We start from the raw sequence: 22,243 nt of genomic DNA on the forward strand, positions 1-22,243 counted from the left end.
GAGCTGGTTCACAACTGATCACTCAGAAGCCTGTGTGCAACTTAAAGTATCCAAAATACGTGCCAGACATTGGAAAACTAAGCAAGGAAAAGCAATGCCAAGGATCACACTAAACTGACAAGATCAGCATTTTAATTTAATTTTAAATGAAGCTTCTTAAACATTTTAAAAGCCTTATTTACTTTACAACAGTTTAGTTATATATTATATAGACTTATAGAAAGACACCTTCTAAAAACGTTAAGATGTATTACTGGCATGCGAAACCTTAAATTAGAGTGAATAAATGAAGACTCAGCACACCACTTCTGAAAGGTTGCCGACCCCTGTAATAGAGTGATGCATTGCAATGTAAACCAATGTATTCAGTTCTTGAGTTTTAGCCTGTGCACTGAGGCAATGGAGTTCTTGGGTGAACTTCAGACCATTTGTGATTTAGTTTGATATCCCTCTAGGCTGGGGAAGGTCCATGGGGCCTATTATTGTTGGTTATTGTCAACATCTTCTTACAGGATGCTGTCTCCTTTGAAGGAAACTGGCATATATCCCTTGCTCAGGAAACTATTGGAGGGCATTGACAATCAAATCCATTGTCAAGTAGTTTCAAATCTTCACATTTTATTTAGGAAAAGGTAATGGTGAGACAATACTCACAGTACCTAAATGCCCCAGATCTCCTTAATGAGATCCTTGGTAAAAGAGCATACAAAGTTCAGAGAATGACTTTTGGCATGGTTCACCATCCATATACAATTGCTAATAAAAAACTGAATTTGATGCTTGAAAAATTCAGTTCTGTAGAGTTGGTGAGGTGGATTTTTTTTTTTTCCCGCTACTGAAATTAGCCTCTGTTGGTTCCAAGATGGGGAAGCCTGTGAGAAGGCTCCAGAGCAAAATTCCACGCCAAATACTGTAGGGCTCTATTCAGCAGAAATTATATGCTGGCTTCCATAGATCTGGCTTTTGTACCTAGATGAGCCATTCAGCAGGAAAATTGGATGGGCCCAAAAAGTATCTTTGCTGATATATGTGGGTGTCTCCCAAGCTGAGCTATAAATGTTATTCTTCCCATTCCTCCTTCTCCCAGCAAAACACTAATAATTCTCCAGAGGTAAGGTTGGTCCTAGATAGCTTTGGAAAAACACATTGTTTATTTGTAAAAGTGAATTTGTCTTTGAGCTTGATGAATGATGGTATAATCCTTTGACCATTGGCACAGAAGCTTTGCACAGACAGACACTCTCATTTCCACATTCTTGGATGCAAGGCTGGCCTATTGTACTCAAACGTGATGCACATACTGATTCTCAGCATGCCAACACTCATGCCCATCTGTTCAGATGGCATTGTGCCTACCATAAAGGTGGTACACCATTCTCAAGAGGCATAGGTGCCAACTACACACAGATCTAAAGGATAGTTTACAGAATACAAAAAATGACACTTCCTTGAAGGTGTCCTTGCTGAAACCACAAACTATTCTAATGTTGCCTGCCTGCACCAGACAAAAAAAAACTTTGCTAACCTTACAATAGCCTCTCACAGTGAGGATCCCCTTCCGGGCGAGGGGACCCCAGTTGTTAAGAAGAGACAGGTAATAGTAATGGGGGATTTCTTCATTAGAAATATAGCTAGCTGGGTTTGTGATGAATGGGAGAACCATATGATGAATTGCTTGCCAGGCATGAAGGTTGCAGGTCTCTCGAGACATCTAGACTGACTTATGTGTAGTGCTGTGGAGGAACCAGAGTTCGTGGTACATGTAGGTACCAATGACATAAGGAAGGAAAGGAGAGAGGTCCTGGAGATCAAATTTAGGCTGCTAGGTAAGAGGTTAAAGTCCAGGACCTTCAGGGTAGCATTCTGTGAAATACTTCCTGTTCGATGCACAGGGCCAGTCAGACAGGGAGAACTGCAGGGCCTCAATGCACGGATGAGACTATGGTGGAGGGAAGAAGGTTTTAGGTTTATTAGGAACTGGGGAGCCTTTTGAGAAAGGAGAACACTATACAGAAAGAAATGGAGTACTTGTGGCACCTTAGAGACTAAAATTTATTTAAGCATAAGCTTTCGTGAGCTACAGCTCACTTCATGGGATGCATTCAGTGGAAAATACATAGAGAACATGAAACAATGGGTGTTACCATACACACTGTAACGAGTGTGATCACTTAAGGTGAGCTATTACCAGCAGGAGAGCGGGGGGCAAAAAACCTTTTGTAGTGATAATCAAGGTGGGCCATTTCCAGCAGTTGATAAGAATGTCTGAGGAACAGTGGGAGGTGTGGGGGGGAATAAACAAGGGGAAATAGTTTTACGTTGTGTAATGACCCATCCGCTCCCGGTCCCTATTCAAGCTTAAGTTAATTGTATCCAGTTGCAAATTAATTCCAATTCAGCAGTCTCTCACTGGAGTCTGTTTTTGAAGTTTTTTTGTTGAAGAATTGCAACTTTTAGGTCTGTAATCAAGTGACCAAAGAGATTGAAGTGTTCTCCAACTGGTTTTTGAACACTTTTTAATTCCTAACGTCCGATTTGTGTCCATTTATTCTTTTACATAGAGACTGTCCAGTTTGACCAATGTACATGGCAAAGGGGCATTTGCTGGCACATGATGGCATCTATCGCATTGGTAGATGTGCAGGTGAACGAGCCTCCGATAGTGTGGCTGATGTGATTAGGCCCTATGATGGTGTCCCCTGAATAGATATGTGGGCACAGTTGGCAACGGGCTTTGTCACAAGGATAGGTTCCCGGGTTAGTGGTTCTGTTGTGTGGTATGTGGTTGCTGGTGAGTATTTGCTTCAGGTTGGGGGGCTGTCTGTAAGCAAGATCTGTGAGAGTGATGGGTCGTCCTTCAGGATAGGTTGTAGATCCTTGATGATGCACTGGAGAGGTTTTAGTTGGGTGCTGAAGGTGATGGCTAGTGGCGTTCTGTTCTTTCTTTGTTGGGCCTGTCCTGTAGTAGGTGACTTCTGGCTCTGTCAATCTGGTTCTTCATTTCAGCAGGTGGGTATTGTAGTTGTAAGAATGCTTGATAGAGATCTTTTAGGTGCTAGTCTCTGTCTGAGGGGGTTGGAGCAAATGCGGTTGTATCATAGAGCTTGGCTGTAGACAATGGATCATGTGGTGTGGTGTGGATGAAAGCTGGAGGCATGTATGTCGGAATAGCGGTCAGTAGGTTTCCGGAATAGGGTGGTGTTTATGTGACCATCGCTTATTAGCACCATCATAGGGCCAAATCACATCAGCCACACTATCAGAGGCTCGTTCACCTGCACATCCACCAATGCGATAGATGCCATCATGTGCCAGCAAATGCCCCTTTGCCATGTACATTGGTCAAACTGGACAGTCTCTATGTAAAAGAATAAATGGACACAAATCGGACGTTAGGAATTAAAAAGTGTTCAAAAACCAGTTGGAGAACACTTCAATCTCTTTGGTCACTTGATTACAGACCTAAAAGTTGCAATTCTTCAACAAAAAAACTTCAAAAACAGACTCCAGTGAGAGACTGCTGAATTGGAATTAATTTGCAACTGGATACAATTAACTTAAGCTTGAATAGGGACCGGGAGCGGATGGGTCATTACACAACGTAAAACTATTTCCCCTTGTTTATTCCCCCCTCACACCTCCCACTGTTCCTCAGACGTTCTTGTCAACTGCTGGAAATGGCCCACCTTGATTATCACTACAAAAGGTTCTCTCCCTCCCCCCTCCACTCGCCTGCTGGTAATAGCTCCTTAAGTGATCACACTTGTTACAGTGTGTATGGTAACACCCATTGTTTCATGTTCTCTATGTATATAAATGTCCCCACTGTATTTTCCACTGAATGCATCCGATGAAGTGAGCTGTAGCTCATGAAAGCTTATACTCAAATAAATTTGTTAGTCTCTAAGGTGCCACAAGTACTCCTTTTCTTTTTGCGAATACGGACTAACACGGCTGCTACTCTGAAACCTGTCACTATACAGAAAGGATGGGCTCCAACTAAACCAAAACAGAACCAGATTGCTGGCCTGTAAAATTAAATGGGTTGTAGAGGAGTTTTTAGACTAAGGTCTGGGGGAAAAAAGTGCAAAGGAGATGCAGTTTGGACAGAGACATCCCTTTGGGAGGCTCTAATAACAGGAATTCTTTACATCTTTGTAAGTAGGAGAGGATAGAAGTTGATAAAGTACAGGTAGGAGTTGAAGAGACACAATCAAATGGAAGAGACCCATTCAATCACATCACATCAAGGCAGACAACTAAATAGACAATTTTTATAAGTACTAGTATACAAATGCTAGAAATCTAAATACTAAGATGGGTGAACTTGAGTGCCTGGCATTAAATGAGGATATTGATATAATAGGCATCACAAACTTGGTGGAACAATGATAATTAATGGGACACTGTAATACTAAGGTATAAAATATATAGGAATGACAAAGTAGATCATGCTGGTGGGGGAGTGGCACTATATATGCAAGAAAGCATAGAGTCAAACTAATAAAAAATCTTAAAGAATCAGACCGTACCATAGAATCTCTATGGATAGAAATTCCATGCTTGAATGATAATAATAAATATACTAACAACCACCTGGGGATGGTGACTGTGAAATGCTTAGGGACGTTAGAGAGGCTACAGAAAAAGAAAACCCAGTAATAATGACAGATTTCAACTATCCCCATATTGACTGGGAACATATCCCCTCAGGGCAGGATGCAGAGATAAAATTTCTAGACATCATTAATGACTGTTTCTTGGAGCAGGTAGTTCTGAAACGGACAAGTGGAGAGGCTCAAATTAAATGTATACTAAAAAAAGCCACCATTGCTAACCAACACAGTAAAAGAGGCAGTTAGAGGCACAAAGGCATCCTTTAAAAACTGGAAGTCAAACCCTGTTGAGGAAGATAGAAGGGAACATAAACTGTCAAATCAAGTATAATTAGGCAGGCCAAAGAAGAATTTGAAGAGCAACTGGCAAAGGCACAAAACCTAACTGTAATTTATTTTATGTATATCAGAAAGAAGAAGCCTGCCAAACAATCAGTGGGGCCACTGGATGATCGAGGCACTAAAGGAGCACTCAAGGAAGACAAGGGCATTGCAGTGAAAGTACATGAATTCTTCATGTCATTCTTCACTTCAGAGGATGTCAGGGACATTCCCACACCTGAGCCATTTTTGTTCGGTGACAAATCTGAGAAAAATCTCCCAGATTGAGGTGTCAATAGGAGATTTTGGAACAAATACCTAAATTAAAGAGTAATAAGTCACCAGATCCAGACGGTATTATTAAATCAAAGCATCGAGGGAATTCAAATATGAAATTGCAGAACTACGAACTGTGGCAACAAACTGATTAGGGGTATGGAACAGCTTCCACATGACCTTACCTTAAACCTTAGTCCATCCTATGCTTTGCTGCACATTGGGTTACCCACATTTGCCATCCTTGCCTGTCAACTGCCCTTCTCTCCAAATCTTCCCGTTTCATGTTGAGGTGCTTGATTTCATTCAGAACTGTTCGCTTCCATGTTATTTGCTCTTTTTGCTCTCTCTTCTTGCTTTTTCTGGCATCCATTCCAGGGTGGTATTTGGTAAGCGTTCTTTTTCCATTCTCAGCACAGGTCCCAGTCACTGATGTCTTCTTTTGCAGATTTATGAGAGAGTGCTTTGTCCAGTAATTTTTCTGACTTCTTCATTCATCTTCCTATCTCGATATGTTACTCCCAATATTCTTCTCAGACATTTGTGATGAAATGCATCCAGCTTTTTTGCATCTTTCTTGGTAAGTTGCCATGTCTCACTACTATATGTTGTGATGGTGATGACAATTGGTTTGTACATGTTCAGTTTTGTCTTGAGGGAGATGTTTTTGAATTGCCAGATGTTTGAGTCTTCCAAATACAGCATTTGCTTTCCCGATTCTTTTTCTTATTTCCTCAGAACTAGTACCATTTTGGCTGATGGTATTTCCAAGATAGGTAAAATTGTTCACCTTCTCCAGTTTCTCTTCTTCAATTTTGATTTCTGTCCCTGTAGTCCCCATTAACATGACTTTACATTTCTTTGCATTGTATCTCAAACCTATCTTCTCCATTACTTCTTTTACTTGGTTTGTGCATTTTTGTAGTCCGTTGGCATCATTGATAAAAGCGCTTCCACATTAGGAGAAACTAAAAAGACTAGGACTATTCAGCTTAGAAAAGAGATGAGTAATGGAGGATAAGATAGAGGTTTATAAAATTATGAGTGGTGTGAAGAAAGTGAATAAGGAAGTGTTATTTCCCCCTTCATATAACACAAGAGCCAGGGATCACCCAATAAACTTAAACCTGATGTCCATTAAACAAACAAAGGAAGTATTTCTTCACATAACTCAGTCACCTTTTGGAATTCATTGTCAGGGGATTTTGTGAAGGCCAAAAGTATAACTGGGTCAAAAAAGAATTAGATAAGTTCATGGAGGATAGGTCCATCAATGACTATTAGACAAGATGGTCAAGGACACAACTTCATGCTGAGTGTCCCTAAGCCGCTGGCTGCCAGAAGGTGGACAACAGGGGATGGATCACTGAATGATTGCCTTGTTCTGTTCATTCCCTCTCAAGCATCTGGCACTGGCCACTGTCAGAAGAGAGGATACTGGGCTAGATGGACAATTGGTCTGACCCAATATGGACATTCTTATGTTCTTGGAGCAGTTCCTAAGAGCTGATTTCTGCAACATTTAATAGAAAAGATTTTGTATAGCAAAACAAAATCTTAAAAAGTTTACTAGACAAAGATAACACCTTAAGGTAGACAACAACCCCCACAGTTGCTCCTGCTCTAAAAATGAAAAAAAAAAAAAAATCAAAATCTAGGAAAAAAGCCAAGAGTCAGGTAATATCAGCTAATATAGAGAAGGGAGAGAAAACTTGCTATTACCAGCCCATGGAACTCCAGGCAGCTGCTTGTCTTCTCTCTCTGCTCTCCTCCTGTTTTATTTTGGAAAACGCAGTTTCTTTCAAATCAGAGTGATTGTACACAAAGCTCAATGAACAATCAGTTTGATTTGCAAAAAGAAACTGCATGTACCAAAACAAATGCCACAAGTCCTCTCTGAAAGGGAAGAAGGGGGGGAGGGGGAAGAGCAAGAAATATTGCCTAGTTTGTTACACTTTCCTGTAATATGTTTTAACTTTGTTAGCTTTCCAGGACAGAGAACCTCAGGTTTATGAAAGCCTTTGGGGACACCCAAAACCTTTATAAAATCAGGGTTTTTTAGAATCAAGAAGGCTGAATACCCTTACTCACATTCAGTAGCACCTTACTCTGTGCATTGTCACATTGACTTCAGTGGGAGGTCTCATGGAGTAAGGGGCTACTCAAGAATACCACTTTCTAACCTAGAGTGAGAGGCACAAAGGCCTTTTGAATTAAAGAGGGTTTAATAAAATCAATGTTATTAAAACTAGATGGTATCTGGCTTTTCAGCAGGAAAAACTGATTTTTCTACTATATGGCTGTCACTGATACAATTTGCAAAATATTATTTATACTCCTATTAGATAGTGTAAGAGTCACACACACAGTTTCTCTCTCTCCGCATCACCCTTTTGTCAAACAGACAAGTTTTACTCTTTACATTTCACTCTGAAGGCAAGGGAAGTTGTGGACCTTCAGGCTCATGGCTACAAGTCCTGGGTTTAGGCACACACAGGTGCTCACATTGATTTAATTAAGAAAAAAGGAAAAATGAGTAATTTTAACAGTTTTACCATAGCAACAAAAGTTGAAAAGTTTGCTTTGCGCTTTAAGTGTAAGAATAAACATGTCAAGCACCAATGTTTTAAAACTTAACACTTAATCTTTGCTCAAGTCCATGTCAAATCATGACAGCACAACCAAAATGGTCAACATCTTTAGGGGTATTGGGGGTACAGCAATGACAAAGAAAATAGATCATAATGAGAATTCCAATTGCTCAGTTAGAATGGCTTTTGCCAATACTGTTTATAATACACCTGGGCAAAACTTTTCTACTAAAAAACCTTTTTTTGGTGAAAAATTCATATTCAAGTCAACCAAAACATTTTTCAAATTCATATAGAATTTGCTTAATTGTTTCAGTCGAAAAATGAAACAAACTCTGAAAAATCAAAATGTTTCCTTTCAACATTTTCAAAACAAAACATTTCAATTTTTTTGATTCAAAACAATATTTCATTTAGAAACGTCCTTCAATTTTATTTTAAAAACCACCAAAGTTTCAATATTGAAATGAAACATTTTATTTCAGGTTTACCTAATGTTTCATTTGACCTCAAACTATTTTTTTTTTTTAAATTTGGAACCACTAGTGAACCAACAAAATAGTTATTCACACAGCTCTAGTTTATAAGTGTCTTGTGTGTGACAGACAAATTATATGAAAATTGGCTCACTCACCTGTGCTCAAACAATTAGCAAGCCGTGTATCAATGTCTCAACATTGCTGTGGAATATTATGACAGAGAATGGAAACTAAATATTTTGTCTTCTGCCGATAGAACACAGGAGAGAAAACCAAATTATGACTGTCATTACAGTGAGTTTGTAATGATGTGTACACACCAACTGGGCTGGGGTATGGAAGAAGATGCATGAGCCAGAAAAAACCCAGCTTGAGTTTGCAGGGATGGCAGTTAGAGGAACAACATCTTTATTCTTGTAAAGTGAGCAAATTTGAGGTATGCAATGAAACATCATTGAGGTTGCATAGGAATTACCTGTAAAAAACTTAGAATATTTTGTTTTTACTCATGGTGACTTAGGAACCTACAGCTTTATCTCTTAGTTCTTTGAATCTGTAGAAGGACTTATTTTAGATAGTTCTTTGGAAAGAATCAGATTCTAATTCTGACAGTGGCTAAAATGATTCATTTCATTTTGCTGGCATTTGGGTGGAGTGATGGCTCACTGTCATAAAGGAGAAATTTTAAGCTGGGCCTCGACTCAGAGTCCTTTTGAGTTCTAACAAAATTGTATGAGCGTAAACATGAAATGCCCCAAATGCCATATTTATAAACCGAGCAGCTCATCCTTGCATTAGTATACTGTGTTTGTAGTGGTAGCCAGACCTCCATGAATTGTTGTCCACCTTTATGGAGAAGGGTGGATTATGCTTCACTGTTAAAACGTACAAAGGGTCTTTTTACTAAAGACTGTATACTGCAGCCATTCACTTTCACAAGAGCATGGAGTTGAGTGCTGGTGAACCAACTGAGAAATCATTTCTTTAAAATTGTCACACTTCTTAAAATCTCAAAAAAGTTTTGATTTGGTTTCGGTCTGAGTTTTGTAATTTGTGTCATTTCTTACTTTATGCAGTTGCTTTGCCCATCTCTCATTCTGGCCTCTTCAGATCAAGACTGAATGCCTTTCCGGAAGACATGCTTCAGCCCATGACAAGCCCAAGTTGTTGGGCTCAATGCGGGGGTAACTGGGTATAATTGAATGGTCCATAAAATACAGGAGGTCAGACTAGACGATCTAATTGTCCTTTGTGGCGTTAAATGCTGACATTTCTATTGATATGATTTTCCCTGAATGGTTTTGGTATAATCAGAACATCATTTATAAATTAATTAATAGACTAACCAGAATCAGAGACAAATCTGAAAACAAACTACTTAAAACCAATTTTTATTTTATTTGACTGTCCTGGTCCTTGCATTATAGATATATAGTAGACCATTACCAGTCAAGCACATGTGCTTAGCTAATTTGATAGACAGCTTTGAGTTTCTTTTGTTGGGTCTGACTTATATATAATTAATACTTTTTCCTCTCCTTTCTTTGTTTGTCTGCAAAGCAGGGACTATGCAAATAGCCTGCACCCCCCAATCAATGGTGCTGGCACAATGAATGATTAGAGAAGAGCCATGCCCAGTGGGTAGCTGACAGGTGCTTGAATTTAGGCTGACTCCTTTAAACAGGAAAAGAGATAGTAAATGCATCTCTGCTGGGATGGCTCATTGGGAAATACAATAGATTAGACAGTGTGGTGATGGGATGTAACATTTCTTATCCGTAAATACAGAATATTGCACATTGTATGGGTCTGATCCTGTGAGGTATTTTGATGTCAGAACTTTCAACTACCATTGAACGTTAGTATAAAATGAAGGTAGGGCTCAGAGATAACCTGACTCTTATCCATTGAGGAAATTGTATTCATTGCATTTCCTTACATTTTCAGAATATGTGGATCAAGTCCCTAACTTTCTAACAGTCAAACGGGTACTAGCCCCATAGACTTAATGGGAGCAAAGGCTCCGAGCTGAATAGTTACAAAGGAAAAAGGAAGGAAGGCAGGCAGACAGAGAACATAAAGATCACAGGAATTGATCCACTGAGTAACCTCAGTGAAGTATAACTACAGTTCTGGAACAAAGCGAACCACACTAAGAGGGGATGGAGGCAAAATGACACAAAGCCCGGAGAAAAATTCTACAGCCTTCAATAGTTGCATTCCCCTCCCCCCCCCCCCATTTACAGTTTATTCAGGAAGAGTGTTTTTCAGGCAGCTATATTAAGAATCAATACAGGGCATCAAGAGTCTCTCTTATTGTATGAGAAGACTGTCCAATGAGAGGCATAGGTATGATAAGCAAAGCCAGACTTTGAACATGATACACTTACACCATAAAGCAGAACCCTTAATCACTTTATCAATAATTCTAATATTTTTTCCATCCACCCTACTATAAAGGAACAGTAAAACTAGCCTTCTCAAAAGCTCTCCATGATTTCCTAGTATTCTGTGAGCTGTGCCATGTTATGTTCGGAACTTAAATATTATATTAATTATTAGTAGTAGTATTCCAGTAACACTACAAAACCCAGTGAAGTCAGGGATCACGGTGCTAAGCACTGTATAAACACAAAGTGTGAGAGAATCTTTGCCTTGAAGATCTTACAATCTAAACAGATGAGAGACAGAGTGAGAGAATAGTATTATTATTTCCCATTTTATAGGTGGGGAACTGAGTGACAGAGAGCTGGAGTGACTTGCCCAAGGTCATACGGGGAGTCTGTGGTGGAGATGGGAATGGAACCCAGATCGCCTAAGTCCCAGGGGGTTACCTCTTCTTACACATGAAGTACACACCACTGTATGTCAGCAACAAACTCCTATGATATTTTTCATCTACGGAGACCGACTTAAAATGAGTGCAGCCATTCTGTAATTTAAGGTAGAAGGCTGTACAAGGACTATTCTTCACGTTTTCTTAACAATTAGCTAACTTCTCATTGCAGCCAGGCTACAGTATTTTTAAGGTAGTCTATTAAGATTAAGGTTGTCTTATACTACCTTAAGGAGCATTTTTCCCCATGGAAAGCTATAAAGAATAAATACATAACAAAGAATGTAAAACATACTGAAATGACAGTGCTTCAGATTATTGGGAAACCCTGGATATTGACTGATTGGCAAGGATTTAGAATAATTCTAAGAGCTCTAATTTCTCTTGGTTTATTGCTTTTGTTCCAAATGTAGCCATCGCTATTTCAAAAACAAGAAGGAATTTTAGAGAAATCAAAGAGAATAAAATGGGGGTTCAGTTTTAGCAATCCCACCACATGCAGCACTTACCTAAATTTCCTTCTTAACAAATCAAATGACCCCCCCCAACTGAATAACTTCCCACAGCCTCTATTTTAATGGCAACTCATGCCTATCTTCAAACCCCTGCCAACAAAGAAGGGTTTGTTTGTTTGTTTTTTGCCCGACATAGGAGCCTGTGAGGATAAATCTGTCAATAGCCTGGTGGTCAGATGGGTAACCAAAAGCTGCGTTATAGGTATGGCAGCCCTTCATGGCCATGACTAACTTTATTAGTCCACATCATTTTTGGCATGAAACAGTCTTTGAGTCACACTGATTACTCTGCCCCAGTTTTGGGCACACAAAACAAAACAAGAGGTTTTAATCAATATTGAAAAAGTGTCTCCAAAACAGAACAGCTGCTCCGAATAATTTATTTTGTATTTAACCAATGTACATTCTTTTTTCCCCATGCAGCTTACTGATCTAAAAGCCGGGCCCATGTTTAAATGCATTAGTCTTAATTCCACAGTAAATGGAAGTGCTGTATAAAAATCACATCTCACTTTTGGTTTGCAAATGAAAATCTAGAGACAACTGAATGTTACTCTGCTGAGTGATGGAAATGAAGTGTTTATAGAGGATGATGGTACTTATTATCTATGTGGTTGGATGACTCACTTGCTTTCTTACATAGTTCAATTTACCTTTTATATTTTCTGTCTCCTCCTTTCATTGGGTCAGAGGCCTTAAACAAAGTAAATACAAAGCTGCAGCAGCTGGTGCTGGTGATTCAGTAGAGTGTGTCTTAACCAACACATGTGCCATTTGGGGCTTAGAGTCTTTTTTGGATGAAATGTAAAATAAAGGACCGAGTGCTTACGGTCCTTTAAGATCCTCTCGCACTTTCTGTAAGAGAAAAAGGTGTCAGTGACAATGCCATTTTAGGAATCCCCCTATAGTTTCAACTGGCTTCAATACAACGATGGTAATAAGGCAGCGGCAGCTTAGGAGAGAACTCCCTTGGTGCAGGAACTCTGAGAGACTGGTGCATATGCCCCCCCCCATTCATAATCCTTAGTATAGGTGGTATGCCAGTGGGAACTGCTGGAATGTGGCAATCAGCTTCTGTGTCCACTCCACTCTCAGTTGGAGAAAGACTTCCCCACTCATTGAGCTGGCTACTTGTGCCTGAACTTTGATGCCTCGTGTGCTTACAGTGAGGTTCTCCTGCTAGTCAAACCAGCTCCAAGGGCCACCTGTCTCTGCTCATGGCTGGCAGCATGGGATCTCTCATTAACAGTGAACAATTCTGTAATTCTTAAACACATAATAGAAAGAAAACCAAGGAAGGAGTAAAACTGCCCTTAGCAAGAACTGATCTTCAAAGTCCCAGCTCCGACAATTTAATTCTCAGCATACCGTGCCAGCAGTTAAAATAGTGGCAGGCCAACAGGAAGGAGAGAGCAGAAGAATGATCCAATGGCCTATAGCTTGGGAGACCTGCCTTCAGTTGCCTGTTCTGCTACAGGCTTCCTGTGTGACTTTGGGCAAGTCACTTAACCTCTCCAAGCCTCATTTCCCAATCTGTAAAACGAGAATAATAGCACTTCCCTACCTCATGGGGTGATGTGAGGCTAAGCACACCAAAGATTGTGAGGTGCTCAGATACTATAGCCATATAAGTGCCTAAGATAGCTACACAAGGCTAGCAACTGCAATACCACCCCTTCAGCAAGCTAGCAACAGGGAACATTGCTGGCATGGACCTGCCATGCATATAGTTACCTGGTGCGGCAAATTGCCGGCACTACTATGATAGGTCTCATGCTTTCTCTTCTGGGGGGGGGGGGTGTTTAAGGGCACCATTTCTTGCCCCTGAACTGGGGTATTAACTGCCCCACTAGTGTCCTAGAGAAGGGAGTGGAGAGGGAGGGACCCAGGCCCACCCTCTACTCTGGGTCCCAGCCCAGGGGCCCAAGGGATAGTGGTAAACCACTTGAACTAGCAGCTCCTTTCCCTGGGCTACTTCCCTCTCCTGCTCTTCAGCTTGTGGGGCTTCCTGCCCTCCCTCTGCACAAACCAGGTGTCCCTTTACCTAGGGTCTTGGTCTTCTTAGCCCACTGCAGCACTTCTCCAAACTTTCCTCTGCTTCCCTCCAAACTGCTCTCTGCTCCAACACCAATCCACTCTTTGCTTCAAAAAAACTCCTCCAAACCGCTCTCTGCTCCAACACCAATCCACTCTGCTTCAACTCCTCCTCTTGTCTGATTGAAGCAGGGGGGTTTTATCATGTGACTGGCTTCAGGTGCCTTAATTGGCTTCAGGTGCTTTAATTAATTTATAGCAAACTTTCTTCCCTCTACAGGGAATAAGGCTCCTTTCTAACACTTTCCTGATGCCCTCTGGCCATGCTGTATCACACTGGATATTGAATTATTATTTTGATTACTGGCTGATATAGGAAGTAATTGAGGTGTATTATATCACTAGCACATGGCCATTAACCACGTCTATATAGTATCATTTTCCTGATGGGCAATATGTGAAATTAAGTACTATCACTTACCTCTTCTATAGCACCTCCATCTGAGGTTTCCAGCACGTAAGCCTTAAGGAATACATAAGGCTTCACTGCACTCCTGTGAGGTTCATTCACGGTCATATTCTGCCTGGCTTTTGCACATCTTGCTCACAAGGAGACTTTCCCCTCACTTGCATGGCCTGCTTAAGAACCAGGCCCATGTGCAGGTGAGTACAGCATCTCTCTCTAGGAACATAGGGGTGGGCAGGCAGGGAGAAGGGCGTGGGAAGGGAATAGAGAAAAAGAGTGCCAAGGTGCCACTCAGGACCTTCCTTCCATTACCGGCACCAGCTTTGTGTGGGACCAGTCCATGAGGGGTGGACAGATTGTACCCCATGAAGGATTTGTAGCAGACACACTCCCTCTGCATGCTAGAGAGTTCAGTGACGCATTCTGCATCTCTAGCCCTAACCAAGCAAGCAAACAAATAAATCTTATTCTAATTTTGCAGAAGAGAACATTGGATTTGGGTGATCAAAGGCCAAAATTTTCAAACTCAGATGACAGAAGATTGGGTCCCTAAATCCATACTTAGGGAAGCAAATAAAAGTAGCCTGAAATTCAGAAGTATTGTGCTCTTATAGCTTGAATTGACTTGAACTGACTTTGTAAGGGACGCTTACTGCACATGGTAGCCCCACACATTACAAAGAGAGATAATCCATTGCCCAGTTTAAGGTATGTTTGGGTCAACAAGATCATTTCTCACTCCTGCAACATAGTTGCAATTTAGAACCAGATTTCTTCCCTCTTGAATTTTTCAGCTTCTTGGAAAATATTCAACAAATAAAAATTGTGAAGGGATTTTTTTTATGTATAAGTCCTAAACATGAACTCTGAACATCAGTGGTAGTATTGCTATCAATTTCAAATTGATAATCCATTTTAGATTTTATGTCCTTTATAAACACTGGCATTTTGTAATTGATTTTGCAAGGCTGCAGTTAGGTGGCTAATGGAGAAAGGTTTACAGCTTGATATAAGTTTTAGGCTAGTTTCTAGAGCTCAACTTCATCCTACAAACCTTCTGAGGTGAATATGAACCTCAGTCTAATTGAAAGTGACCCAAGTTTTCCACCCCTGCCTGCAAGCAGGTCTTGATATTTCCTTTTGTTTTGAGACAGAATCTAACTAAAACATGATTTTAAACAGATTCCTTTTGTCAGATGTTCCCAGTATTCCATCTAAACTGATCTATGCATTCACAGTGAAGCTTCATTAAAGATCAGGCCAAGCAGTCTTTAAAAAGTACAGGGCTTCAATGATAGACAGATGGTGGCTTTCATGATGTCAGGAAGTGTCAAATATTATGGTTGGCTTCAGAATGATGGCAACTATCCAAACAGATTGAGAAACAGACAGAAAGAGCAAGAACACCATTTGTTGTATTTAGATACATTGTGAACAGAAGGAAGCAAGACAGAGCATACTTTTACACATCTTTTTTCCACTCCTTGAGAAAACAGTTTAGGATTTGTTATGTTATATTAGCCCTTTCATTATGCAAAAATATGTGAAAGCCAGAGATGCTGATAAAAAAATTTGCTTCTATTGTGACTTTCTGTGAAGTGTTTTTATTTGCATTTCTGCAATGCTGTTTTTTTTAAAAAACATCAGAAGTACTTAAGGTTAGAGACAGACCGAACACTCAGTTTTGACATTTTTCAGGAGTAGAGCTGTGCTATTGAAATAGTGTACAAAAGAAGTTACATGCTCTCCAGGGTTCCTATTCAGGAACTTAAACTTAAGTACATGCTTCAGTACTTTCCTGAATAGGGATGGCCTTACATACATGTTTAGATGTTTTTCTGAATTGGGACCAAAGGGGATAGTTTTAAAATGCAGTAGGTTTCATTTGCTATGAGGCTTCTGTTTACTGGTAGACAAATACTAAGGCAAGATCAAGCAATCTGCTCTGTGCCTGCATGGAGCCCCACTGAATTCACTGAGTCAAAAATTGATTCTACCAGTTCTGCCCCTCAGCACAGGGGTAGATGTCACCAGTAAGGGAATAGGGAAGAGCACAGTCCTGTATGAGAGCTTCGTCCTGTACCTTGGAACTCAATGGGGTGTTTGCCATTGACCTCAGCGGGAACAGGAGCAGACCTTAGAGCAGGAGGATGAACTAGATGACCCAGGATGCCCTTTCCATCCCTATTACCTACACTAGGGGTGTATAATTGTGACCACTGCTTTCGTAGAGTGGACTAATCACTCCACCCTAGCTGTTTTCATGAATTACACTTATACTAAAATATGGGCTTTAGAAGCCTGATTCAGCATTGGGGCTACACTGTGGGCACAGGGGAATGAGAGTAATCTTGGGGTGAATGCACTTGTTTGACTGTTTTGACATGAGAAGGAGGGTTCAAAAATCCTTTCCCTCTTGTGCTTGTGTTCATGTGCTAGTCAAAATTACAGCCATCGTGCAGGCATCTGGTCCCAAGAGGGATCAGATCTTTGCCCCACCTCTACACTGGTCTGCATGTCAGACCTTCTCAAGGGATGTCACAGTGGCTGTGTTCCTCCTGTGCATTAGGATACTCTAGGAGGAAGGGTGCTTGCTTCTGTGCTAAAGCAGGCACAATGCCTCCTGGAGCTCCTCCTGGCACAATGCAGCTCCACCCTTCTCCCCACATAGGGTGGAACTATGAAGCCCAACCAAGCCCATGTTCAACTACACTCTTAGTCATGTGGTTCTGTTCGGACGCTTTGGCACTGTTTGCTTTACAAGTAGTGGAAGGAAATGGGGGTCAGAGGGAGAAAGAAGAATGTGAGAGTCTGTTGGCAAGAGAGCTCCAAGAAGCTATGAACTAGGATAATGTGTGTCTTTCTGCTTAGCTAAGCATTTCTATTATACTGATCACCATATCATTTGCATATAAACTCTCCTTCCCACCTCACTGCCTGCATGCAATGTCTACTTGGGTCCCAAAGAATTATCCAAGCTATCCACATTTGAGAGGGGAAATGTGTGTTTACGCTGATAATAATTAAACCCCTTTCTTTTAAAATAAATGACCAAATTCCTTCCTTCCTTTTGCTTTCTCTCAATTCAACAGTGGAGTATCTGAATACATGGAACTGTCATGTAAGAACAATTGACACATCTAAAGTATAACGAACGTTGACAAACAGACTAGCAATTAGGAACCCCTGTAAGCAGAGTCCTTTTGCTGTATGTAAACAAAACAAAACTGCAGATTGCATCTTAGGCCACGTCAACACGACCACATGTGTTGGCAAAATTTATGTCACTCAGGGGTGTGAAAAACCACCTCCCCGAATGACATAAGTGGTAGCGTGCACAGTGCTATGTCAGCGGGAGAGCATTTTCTGCTGTCGTAGCTGCTGCCGCTCGTTCGGGGTGATTTAATTATGCTGATGGGAGAGCGCTCTCCCAGTCATGTCGGCATAGAGTGGCTAGATGAGAGATCTTACAGTGCCGCTGTAAGATCTCTAGTGAAGACATAATCTTAGTCAGGGGACAGCAAACAGGGGAGTTTGAGTGGGAGAGGAGGAGGTCCAACCTGCTGAACATGGTGAGAGTACTAATCTTGGGGTGAATGCACTTGTTTGACTTTTGTTTTTTCCTTTCTTTCAGGTCACTTAAAGTTACAGTGTCAGCTGAGATTGTCTGTTTGGGGACTGTTTGATCCTTTGTTCCCTTGATCATCTTCGATCAGCCTGGATCAGCCTTGTGATCGCCCTCTTCCTGTGTGATTAACGAGGGGCTGCCCTAAGAAAGAAGGGCTTAAAAGCCAGAGGCCAAACAACCAAGGGGAGCTAGCAGATAGGGGACAGCAAACAGGGGAGTTTGAGTGGGAGTTTGTGGGAGGGAGACGTAATATAATCGCTGTGGTTAGGAAAGGCTGCATCATCAGTGCCAGTGCTGCCCCGTCTCCTCCACTTGCACAGACAGAGAACCTGACCATGGATGCCTCTACCCAGATCCTGATGTGGATTTGCAGAAACTGTGGCCTGCTTTTCCCACTCTCAGAAAGCCAGGCTGGGGAGACTGTCCAGTGTGAAAAGTGTCTGCTGGTGGAATAGCTCACGAAGCAGGTAGGAGAGCTACAGAAGAAGATGGATAGGATGAGGAGTGTCTGTGCACATGAGAAATTCATCGAGAATATTCATATGGAGACCTCCAAGGCTGAGGAAGCTATCCACATAGAGACAGCTGCTGTCACACCATGGGGAGAGGAGGATACAGCTCTGTCACAGGGAGGATACTGGCTCCCAGTTACTTCTGGTGGCAGGCAGTGCTCCACCCCTGCTCCTAACCTATTACGTAGTGATGGAGAACCGTTGTGCTATCCTAGCAATGAGGAATCTCCCCCGAAGGTGAAGGAGGAGAAGCTCTGTGTCCCCAACGCTGGGAGGATCATGGCCACTACTCTCTAAAGGAAATGTAGGGTAGTGGTGGTTGGTGACTCTCTTCTGACGGTGATGGAGGCACCCATCTGTCGGCCTGACATGGCATCCCAGAAGGTGTGCTACCTGCTGGGGGCCTGTATCCAAGACATTACAGAGGGATTGTCAAGGATCATCTGGCGCTCTGACAACTACCCCTGCTACTCATTCTTGTGGGCACTAATGATACTGCGAGGTATGACCCTGAGTACATCAGAAGTGACTACAGGGCTCTGGGACTAAGGGTGAAGGAGCTGGAGATGCAGGTGGTGTTCTCTTCAATCCTTCTGGTCAAGGGTAGGGGCCCAGGCAGAGAGGGATGCATCCTGGAGAGGGCTGCGTGGCTGCGTGGATGGTGTTTCTGGGAAGTCTTCGATAACCTTGAGTATGGGATGTTGTTCTGGGAAGAAGGACTGCTAAGTAGTGATGGGGCCCACGTACCAAGGAAGGGGAAGAGTATCTTTAGATACAGACTGGCTAACCCAGTGAGGAGGACTTTAAACTAGGTTTGATGGGGGCAGGAGACAAAAGCCCTCAGGTAAATCAAAAACATTGAGACGTGAGTGAAGGGTCAGAATCTGGGGTGACCATGGGCAATTATAGCAGGGACAAAGGAGAGATAAGTGGGAACCCAGAGGGGAAATCAAACCAGTATCTTAGACGTCTGCATACTAAATGCAAAAAGTATGGGGAATAAGCAGGAAGAACCAGACATGCTAGTTAATAAACACAACTATGACATAGATGGCCTCACAGAGATGAGATGGAAATAGGAGACAGACTTGTTGAAAGTCTCTGGGTTAGGATAAAAGGGGTAAAAAACAAGAGTGATTTCGTGATAGGGGTCTACTACAGACCACCTAACAAGGAAGAAGAGGTAGATGAGGTCTTTTTAAAACAATTACAAAAGTCATCCAAAGCACAGGACTTGGTGATGATGCGGGACTTCAGACATCAGTTGGGAAAATAATACAGCAGGGCACAGATTATCCAACAAGTTCTTGGAATGCACTGGAGACATTTTTTTATTTCAGAAGGTGGAGAAAGAAACGAGGGGAGAGGTTGTTCTTGGCTTAATTTTGACAAATGGGGGGAACTGGTTGAGAATTTGAAAGTGAAAGGCAGCTTGGGTGAAAGTGATCATGAAAGGATAGATCTCATAATTCTAAGGAATGGTAGGAGCGAAACCAGCAGAATAAAGATAATGAATTTCAAGAAGCCAGACTTCAGTAAAATCAGGGAGCTGGTACATAAGATCCCATGGTAAGCAAGCCTAAGGGAAAAAAACAGTTTGAAAGAGTTGGCATTTTTTCAAAGAGACACTAATAAGTTCACAAAAGCAAAAAGAAAAGGAGTACTTGTGGCACCTTAGAGACTAACCCACTGCATAGGAAAAAGATAGGAAATATGACAAGAGACCACCCTGTCTTAACTGGTAGATCTTCAATGATCTAAAACTAAAATTACGAAGGATTAATATAAAAAACACAACACAAGCATGTAGGGACAAAATTAGAAAGGCCATATCACAAAATTAGATTAAACTAGCTAGAGACATAAAGGGTAACAAGAAAACATTCTACAAACATATTAGAAGCAAGAGAAAGACCAAGGAAAAGATAGGCCCTTTACTCAATGAGGAGGAAAAGACAAATAACAGAAAATGTAGAAACAGTGGAAGTGCTAAGTCTTATTTGTTTCAGTTTTCACCAAAAAGGTTAGTAGCAATAGGATGTCTAACGTAGTATGCCAGTGAAAATAAGACAGGCTCTAAGGCTAAAATAGGGAAAGAACATGTTAAAAATTACTTAGGACCTGATGAAATACACCCTAGAATACTCAAGGAGCTGACTGAGTAGATAGCTGAGCCACTAGGAATTATCTTCAAAAACTCACAGAAGACGGGAGAGATTTCAGATGACTGGAAGAGGACAAATATAGTGCCAATCTATAAAAAGGGGAATAAGAACAACCCAGGGAATTACAGACCAAACAGCTTAATTTCACTACCTGGAAAGATAATGGAGCAAATAATCAAGCAATCAATTTGCAAACACCTAGAAGAGAATAAGGTGATAAGTAACAGTCAGCATGGATTTGTAAAGAACAAATCATGTCAAAAGCAACTAATAGCTTTTTTTGACAGGGTAACAAGCCTTGTGGATGGGAGGAAGCAGTAGATGTGGCTTTTGCTCGTGTCTTGTATGATCTTCTCATAAACAAACTAGGGAAATATAGCCTAGATGGAGCTACTATAAGGTGGGTCATAACTAGTGTAAAACTGTTCCCAGAGAGTAGTTATCAGTGGTTCACAGTCAAGCTGGAAGGGCATATTGAGTGGGATCCCACAGGGATCAGTCCTAGGTTCAGTTCTGTTCAATGTCTTCATCAATGATTTAGATAATGGCATACAGAGTACACTTAGAAAGATTGCAGACAATACCAAATTGGGAGGGGTTGCAAGTGCTTTGGAGGATAGGATTATAATTCAAAATGATCTGGATAAACTGGAGAAATGGTCTGAAGTAAACAGGATGAAATTCAATAAGGAGAAATGCAAAGTACTCCATGTAGGAAGGAACAATCAATTGCACACATACAAAATGGGAAATGACTGCCTAGGAAGGAGTACTGCAGAAAGGGATCTGGAGGTTATAATGGATCACAAGCTAAATATGAGTCAACAGTGTAACACTGTAACAAAAAAAGTGAACATCATTCTGGGTAGTATTAGCAGGAGTGTTGTAAGCTAGACATGAGAAGTAATTCTTCCACTCTATTCTGCACTGATAAGGCTGTAACTGGAGCATTTGTGTCCAATTCTGGGCACCACATTTCAGGAAAGATGTGGAGAGACTGGACAAAGTGTGGAGGAGAGCAACAAAATTGATTAAAGGTCTAGAAGACATGAAGTATCGGGAAGGATTGAAAAAACTGGGTTTGTTTAGTCTGGAGAAGAGAAGACGGAGAAGGGACATCATAGCAATTGTCAAGTACTTAAAGGTTGTTACAGGGAGGAGGATAATTTTTTTTTTCTTAACCTCTCAGGATAGGACGAGAAGCAATGCACTTAAACTGCAGCAAGAGAGGTTTAGGTTGGACGTTAGGAAACACTTCCTGTCAGGGTGGTTAAGCACTGGAAAAAATTGCTTACAGAGGCTGTGGAATCTCTGTCATTGTAGGTTTTGAAGAACAGTTTAGGCAAACACCTGTCAGGGATGCTCCAGTTATTACTTAGTCCTGCCTTGAGTGCAGGGGACTGGACTAGTTGACCTATTAAGGTCCCTTCCAGTCCTACACTTCTATGATTCTTAATCTTGGCTTATTAAGGTGCAGTATATGAAGAACTGTGCACAATACAGTGATTTAATTTTATCAGTTTGCTGCTTTTGTTGCATTTGTTGTAGAATTCCAAGTTCCCAATTTGAACTCTGGGTTCTTTTAAGAATTCCTATTGCTGTCCCTGGTCTATCCAAATAAGGGCAAACAGTGTACCTTGGCTTTAAGATCTCATCTATTTTACTAGCCTTTGCTTGAGCAGTTTTCACATGCAGTCACGGTATTATGCACTCAAATATGGGGGTATACAATTATGTGCATTTCTGCCTGCAGATCTCAGGTCTCCTTTAAAAAGCTGTGGCCCAAAATATCCCATCAGACTTT

The sequence above is a fragment of the Natator depressus genome, chromosome 2 (assembly GCF_965152275.1).
Source record: "Natator depressus isolate rNatDep1 chromosome 2, rNatDep2.hap1, whole genome shotgun sequence".
In the NCBI taxonomy this organism is placed as follows: Eukaryota; Metazoa; Chordata; order Testudines; family Cheloniidae; genus Natator; species Natator depressus.